Here is a 7,815-nt window from a genome sequence, read left to right as displayed (position 1 = left end):
GGGGGGGGGGGGGGGATCATACCCTCCACGACCACCGTGCACAGAATCGGCGGCCGTGACTTACAAACAGCGAACATGACAGCCTCGTGATCTATGCAATGGATCGCGATCTATTCGCGACCGTCGCACAGGTTATCGCGAGGAATTTCCGGGTTCCGCCTGGACCGCGCGTCGTCGAATACAGGAGGCCAATTATGGAGTTTTTCGGCCTGCCTAAAAAATCTTGATGTTCCCGCAACATCGAAGAATTCGCGTTGCTTTTACGGAGCAACAATTGCAAACGGCACGTGAGACCTGGGAGGTTACGATTTGGACAGACGAGAAGGTCTTCTAATCGTCAACTAACCGGCGTCTTCACGTGTGGCGGCCAATTGGTGTCCGACTTGATCCGAGATATGTCATCCATGCAGATCGCAGCGGGCAAATTTCGTGTGGATTGTGGGGTTGGACTAGCGGACAGGTTCTGGGCGAATTAGTGGAGATATCTTTACACATGGATTCTGCAGAATATATTCGTGTACTGGAGGTAATTATGCTTCCATCAGTTCGCGCGGTGTATGCGGCAGAAAACATGCCTATAATTCGTCTTATTCGGTGCTAGGTACGGGGTTCGTATTGTGAAAACCGCGAGTCTGACAGTCCAGCCCCGCTGCGTTTGAACACCTGATCCAGGTAAAAAAACGCGATTTTCAAGTCATTTCAGCACGGTCAATTCCAACTCAGATCTGACCTATTATTCTGTGACATCATTAGTTTAAACAGCCAGATGTGTATCTCATGTATAACATGAAGTATGAATGGATTATACTCATTTAAAATTTATATATTTTTAAGGCAGATCTGACAATTTTCTTTTTATGAAGTATTATATCGCCCTACAACACTCGTAGAACGCCAGATCGAAATTCAGTTACCAACACCTCGAAAGTAATTAATAAATTTCCACGATTTCGGATGAAAGTGGTGGCCTGCGCGAGAAGTAGCGGGACGGGGGCCACACGAAACGAGGGGTTCTGCCGAGTTGAGGGGATAGAGTAGCATTGACTCGTTCCTACGGGTAAGACGGAGCCACTATGGAATCGAGGTTTGAAACTATTCGGCTAGCACCGTCTCTATCTTACACGTAGGAACGAGCCGAATCGGAAAACGCCGAACTTTGTTGACTGGACTCAGCTGCCGACCGTCGCAGAGTAGCTGTATCCCCTCCCCTCGGCCGAATCCTTCGTTTCGTGTGGCCTCCGCCCCGCTACTCCTCGCGCAGGCCAAGACTTTCATCCGAAATCGCGGAACTTTATTATTTTCGAGATGTTGGAAACTGATTTTCGATCTGGCGTTCTATGAGTATTGTAGGGCGATATAATACTTTATATAAAGAAAATTGTCAGATCTGCTACTATCACTTAAAAGAGAAATCCTATCAGAGTCAGAGAGAGAGAGTCAAAGAGAAACATGGGAGAAGGAGCATTGCTTTCGATTCCTGTTTATAGGTTAGGAATGAACTATTTTGTATTATCATTCGGTTTATAATTTCATTTATTGCAAATAAAACCACCTGTTTATAGGCTTCGAACAGTTCGATCTCACTTAACTCAACCTGATATGAAAACCGTCCTTACAATTCGAAAGCTTACATTCTACACGATTGTGGAGGAAGCATCAGATAAGAAAACGAACGTGTATAAGCTGAAATGGATTCAACCAGTTGGCACGGAACTATACTAAGAATTTCCAGGGGGGTTGCAGAACCTAAACAAACAGCCGAAGTTTTGTGCAATAAGTAAGGTAAAAAAAGTTTTATCTACAATGAAAACTAGAGGAACATACCGTACATTTACGCTTTGGTTATTGGTTGATTGGTTTGATTGTGACCTACTTACCAATAATGATACAGGATAAAATCTAAAAAACAAAGGTTACATCAATGGAGGACTTGTTATGAGAATTACATCAATTAGAGAACCTAGTACAAGAAAGAGAAACTGTTACGAAAACCAATCCAGGACCCTCAAACCCCAGTCAGAAAAACCAGACACAAGTGCCCGTTACGGAAAGAAAACCGTGCTCATATTGCGAAAAAAAGGCTTTCCAGGAAGATACCATCCCGAGGCACTATGCAGATTAAAACAGAAAGAACAAAGTGAAAACCCGAGAAACATCAAGACAGTAAACTATATAAAAGTCCAAGATACGTTGAACGGAACTATAACAGACCAAAAAAACTAGTTTCGCCGCCACTGATAATATTAGAGGTATTTCTAAATGACAATAAGATACAACGAATTTACGACCCAGGTGCGAACGTAACTCTTCTGAATTCGAAAATTACAAAAAAAAAATGGATCTGACTACACAAGAGGATAGAAATACCTTCAAAACTGTCGATGGCAGGAAAAACTTCACAGGTAGATTATCTACTAAAATAAAAATCTACAAGATAGAAAAAACAGTGGAAGTTTTCGTTTTTGACGATGAGAACTTCGAGTATGATATTCTACTCGGTCTCGACACAATAAAGAACTTCTGTCTGAAACAGGATTACGATCTAAAAATCTACCAGAAGATAAATTTGGAAAATAAAGAAGATGAAGTTAAAGATTTTAACACCAACACAGCAACTCAGAACACTTGGTAAATTTTAATGAGGGTATTCCCATCGAGCAATTCGAAGCAAAACTAGATCATCTACCTAAAGGAAAAAAGGAGAGAATTCAAATCTTGATAAACAAAAACGAAACGATTTTTGCCAGAAATAAATTGGATGTTGGTCAAGCTAAAGATCACGAAGCCCATATAAAACTCCTAGAACATAAATTTGTAACAAAAAAGCCATACCGTTGTTCCGTACTGTATCAGAAAGAGATAGAATTTCAGATAAAATAATTACTAAAAACAGGACTCATTAAAGAATCATGCTCTCCATTTGCATCCCCTATTACTCTCGCGTACAGACGAGAAGAGGGGACTAAAACAAGAATGTGTATCGATTTTCGGGACCTAAACAAAATACTTATCTCGGAACCCCAACCATTTCCCTTAATAGAGGAAATTACAGCAAAGACACGAGACTCAGAATGGTTTACTACATTGGACATAAATTCCGCTTTCTGGGCGATCCCTTTGAGAACTAAAGACAGATACAAAACTGCACTTGTAACACAAGATGGCCACTGGCAGTGGCAAAATTTACCATTCGGCCTAAAGACATCTCCCGCAATATTTCAACGAATTCTGAGCAATATAATTCGAAGAAATAATTTAAATTCCTTTTGCATAAACTACATTGATGACATCCTTATTTTCTCTAAATCTTTTAAAGAACATATGGAACATTTGAAGATACTATCGAATGCTATCTGCAAAGGATTTCGTTTAAAATTCGTCAAATGTAACTTTGCGAAAAACGAAGCAAAATATCTCGGTCATGTAATATCAAAGAATACTGTACGCCCATTAAAAGACAACTTAAAGTCGATTCAAGAATTTCCAACACCAGACTCTTAAAAGAAAATTCGGAAATTCCTGGGGAAGATAAACTTCTACCATAAATATATTAAAGACTCTGCGCGACTTTTGGAGCCACTACATAATCTACTTCGAAAAGACATCCACTTTTTATGATCACAGGATTGTCAGAGAATATTTAAGAAAGCTAAGAAATTATTGTGCCCACAACCAATATTAGCAGTTTATGATGTGAACGCACCAACGGTTATTTATACGGACGCCAGCATAGATGGTATTGGAGCAGTACTAAAACAAAGACGATCAGACGGAGAATTAAAACCGATTTATTTTTTTTCAAAGAAGCTAAATAAATACCAAAAGAAAAAGAAAACTATTTTTTGGAATGTCTGGTCATAAAAGAAGCTGTTAAATATTGGCAGTACTGGCTTATTGAAAAACAATTTTCAGTCATAACCGACCATAAACCACTGGAAAGCCAGAATATTTTATCAAGAACGGACGAAGAATTAGGTGATATGATGCATTTTCTATCTCAATTCGACTTTCAGATTAAATACGACCCAGAAAAACGCAATGTGGAAGCGGATTGCCTTTCACGCAATCCAGCTCTCTCTAATTTAGATAATGTAGAAGTGATACGTCCGACGCAACGCCACCTCCTATCGCCCCCCTTCAGCACCCCTCAGTCCCAACATTAGCAAAAGGTCAAGGACCACAACGATTGTAACTGATCCTTGACGAACATGCGTTATTTACTATAAGTCATAAATTATAATACTTTTAGGGACATCAGTATGTTTTACACAGTACCTCACACTCTCTCACATTTCCAAATATCACTCCCACACTGCGACAATACAGGTGGATGAATGGAAAGAGAGAGAAATTACAACAACCAAAGAACTAAAAGGGCATGGACAATAATGCCGAACGAAATACCCAGAATTGAGGTGCCTAAAGTGCATTCCAGCATAGCACCGCGAAACACCGCACACGTTAGGACTCCTACCAGCTACCTTCCCCACCGTCTCACCAACCTCACCACCAAGACAATCCGATCAACGCAACAACCCAAAGAGGAATCTGTGAACGAAGACCTATTTACTGAAATCTATTTGAAAATTGGGCACAGTAGCCCCGATTTCACTATAACACGAATCCAAATTCCCGAAAACTCATGGCAATGCACCCGATCCCCTTCTAATCAAAAGTTTTCCTCGTGAACATCGATACCGATCATCGGCAGTTACTAATCAATCCTCTGGTAGAGCAGTATCCCTTCTGTAGTCTTGAGCCAATTGTCCGCATCAGTCAAGTGTTGTGTCGATCAAATATCTTAGGGCTTATTTCGATCTAGCTTGCCTTAGGACCCAAGCGAAAAGTGCATCACCTCATTGTCGGACGTCCACGCAAAAAGAAACTCTATTCTTGGCATTCCGTAAAGCATTCGTCTAAGCGAGTGTCCACCTTAGGGCTAGATCAAGAATTTCCCATTTAACCAAGTCTAATTCACTATCGTCGAGAGTCGAGCCTCCGTCTCTCCCTCTTTCTCTCTCTCTTTCTCTGCTCATCCACCGGTAAGTAGCTCACATTCTTACATCTTAACATATACCTTTTGTAACTCATACTACACAAGTTGACGATCACATATACAGTATTATTTGAATTTCACTTCGTTAGTAGATTAACACACTCTCTGCTGCATCTGACTGTAATAGTTACTTGTATGTCTAAACTATTGTTTCATTATATTTAGTTAAACCACATTTTTCTCTCTTGATTTCGAAACCTGAACCTATTAGCTCCTAAACCCAAGTAAAATCACCATCTATTAGTATCAACCACACTTCAGGTAGAAGAAGTGAGTCTGTCAATTCAATACATCAACATAATTGCTATAACATAATTGAGATTCATCAAAATCGGAGGGGCACACTAAAGTGATGTTCCTTGTATCATTCATCTGAACTAGGTGAAAAAGCCATCAAAGGATAGTGGGATAACTCGAAAATGTCCAAGAATGCTCGAATCCGTGCTTCACCCACGCGCGAATCGTGAGCGCGGTCACATATTATGAATTTTATTTTTAAAAATATTCAACGGTCCACTTTCAAATTTTCAGACAATATTCTCTGTACTATAATAACAAATTACAGAAAAAATTATTTAATTTGAAAATGGCCTTTTTGAAATAATACAAATTGTTTAAAAAATTGTTGCATCAAAATTATTAAACGACCGGATTTTCGACCATTAAAACGTGGTCTTTAAAGTGAACCCTATTGCATATTTTGCCCTGCAGTGCTTTGCTTTTTGTCGAAAAGTGGACGATGCATGATACATTTAAAGAAGAACCGGTTTTTTGGAGTCAATAAATTAAAAAATCGATATTTCGAAAATTCTTCATATCATATTGAAATAACAAAATAAGTGTCATTTTTTCCCCTCGCGAACAAGGGAAACAATTTTCAGAAAAATAATAAATTTGGTTTTAAATCTGACATGGAATGACCCATATATATGTTATATATGTAAGTCGATAAATTAAAAAATCGATATTTCGAAAATTCTTCATATCATATTGAAATAACAAAATAAGTGTCATTTTTTCCCCTCGCGAACAAGGGAAACAATTTTCAGAAAAATAATAAATTTGGTTTTAAATCTGACATGGAATGACCCATAGAATAATGTAGCTTTAAAAAAGTTTCGATTTCTTTAAGTGTAAATAGCTTGTAATTGTACAAATGTATTTTTGTATATTAAACGAACTATGTAATCCTCTCCTCAATTCCTCTCCTATTTAGTGTCTCAAACGTGTAATATACATATGTATAAAACATGTGTAAAAAGTATATATATTGTTACGATCGCTCTCCAAATACGCAGAATATGGTTAAGTTCTTACGTTCAATATTCAAGAGATTTCGTGAATGCTGATTTAGAAAAAGGTAGTTAGGATGGTTCGTTGGTCAGACTTGCCGGTGCTAAACGGTACGTCCACGCGTTATGTCAATTGTTCCAGCAGATAAGATTCGGTAGAAAATAGGAATTAGGTTCCAGAGGTTCCTTGATCGATACGAGGATGATTGTTCTTTGAGTCTGACATGATATCCTGATTAACGAAACTAGAACGAATTTTAACTGAACGAATTGTTTGATTCTTTGCTCGGGTATTCTTTATCCGTTTTATGTAAGTTAGATATTCTGGGTATGAATGAATTATTGTGTGTACCTGATTATATGTGGTTGCACTCATAGGCTTACCCAATGATTTCCAGGGAACTCAACAGTTTCCTTTTATTGCTTTCCTTGGAAGTATGAAGTTTCAATGAGGTGGTTTGGATGGACCCTCAGTCCAGATGAGATTGTAATCAGGGTTTCGTAAATGATAGTGATGATGATGGTTCACGAAACTCGCAGATTAGAGTCACCAGGTATGCTTTACTTTTGGGTAACTTCGAAGACTGATTTGAAGAGAATATAAGTTCTTAGAACTCTAGACTTTGACTCTAACTTTGCACTTCTTTTACAAGACTTCTGATGTACTTCACAACTTTACACTTCCACCGCTGAACAGGAGCTAGAACTCCAACTGGAACTGGAACTGGAACTCTCTTTTTAGGCTCTCCAACCCCTTTTAAAGACTTTGATTCTTATCCCTTCCATTACTTCTCATGAATCTGATTGGTCTTTAATTCTCTTTCTCAATGATCATTTAACAAATCAGAGTACTAACAATTATCTATCTGTTGTTGCATACCTGAGTCTTCCGATTCTGTACCTGAAACCTCGCGAGTACTGCTAGTCTCGAGGAGCTTCAGGTTTATCTTTTATTCCAAGACATAATAAAGGATTAGTATGACAAATTCCTTAAGAACGTAATACCTGATAGAAATAATAAGCGTAACATTTTCCGGTCAAATAAGTGATAACGTAATTAAAGATTCCAATAATATAACGGAATATAAAACAAGACAAAAGTATAAACTTATAAGTATAAATCAATAAAATTAATTATATCAAACGATTAATCGACATATGTGTGTGTATAATGTCTGTATAGGTTAGGGTATAACAATAATAATATGGTTGGCCATGGGTATAAGTGGCTGTGTATATGTATGGGTTAACTAATATCGTATATTGGAGGGCTGAGACGTAACTTCTGTATGAATTTCGAAGAACTGAATTGAAGAGAATATAAGTTCCTAGAACTCTAGACTTCGACTCTAACTTTGACTCTAACTTTGCACTTCTTTTACAAGACTTCTGATGTACTTCACAACTTTACACTTCCACCGCTGAACAGGAGCTAGAACTCCAACTGGAACTGGAACTGGAACTCTC

Source organism: Cephus cinctus, unplaced genomic scaffold (assembly GCF_000341935.2).
Source record: "Cephus cinctus unplaced genomic scaffold, Ccin1 Ccin1_scaffold0130, whole genome shotgun sequence".
In the NCBI taxonomy this organism is placed as follows: domain Eukaryota; kingdom Metazoa; phylum Arthropoda; class Insecta; order Hymenoptera; family Cephidae; genus Cephus; species Cephus cinctus.
This window is presented reverse-complemented; position numbering follows the sequence as displayed.